Below are 623 nucleotides of genomic sequence, written 5' to 3' on the forward strand. Positions count from 1 at the left end.
CATTCTCTGACTCCAGCTTTTGTCACATTTCATTATATTTTGCTTCGTCTCCTTTGAAATTTTCTGGTCAGCTCTTCTATTTCAGCGTCTCTTCTTTTTGTTTTGACATCTCACTGCTCTAATGCAATTTTAATAGTCTCTTCTGACATGCTTTTGGCTTTTACTTTCTCCTCTATCTTTGTAATGCCCTTTTGCTGTCTTCATTGATGATAACTTTGATGTCCTTCCATAGTTCCTCTGACTCTGATCATTAGCATTAGAAGTCTCAAACCTGTTCTTGAAACGATTCTTAAATTAAACTGGGATAGACTCAAGGTCATATTTTTATTCCTATGGACTAATTTTCATTTTCTTCAACTTCAAGTTAAATTTGCACATGAGTAACTTATGGTCTGTTCCACAATTGGCACCTAGTCTAGTTTTGACTGCTGATATTGTGTTTCTCCAACATTTCTTTCTGAAGATAGAGTCATTCTGATTCCTGTGCAATTCATCAGGTGAGGTCCATACATAGTTATTTTTGGGGAAGCTCTGGTGGCCCAGTGGCAAGAAGATGCACTGCAATCCCAGAGGTACACAGTCCGAATCCACCAGATGCTCTGCCGGAGAAGGAGGGGAAATAT

The sequence above is a fragment of the Elephantulus edwardii genome, unplaced genomic scaffold, assembly GCF_000299155.1.
Source record: "Elephantulus edwardii isolate Elephantulus edwardi_28Jun2011 unplaced genomic scaffold, EleEdw1.0 scaffold00215, whole genome shotgun sequence".
Lineage (NCBI taxonomy): Eukaryota > Metazoa > Chordata > Mammalia > Macroscelidea > Macroscelididae > Elephantulus > Elephantulus edwardii.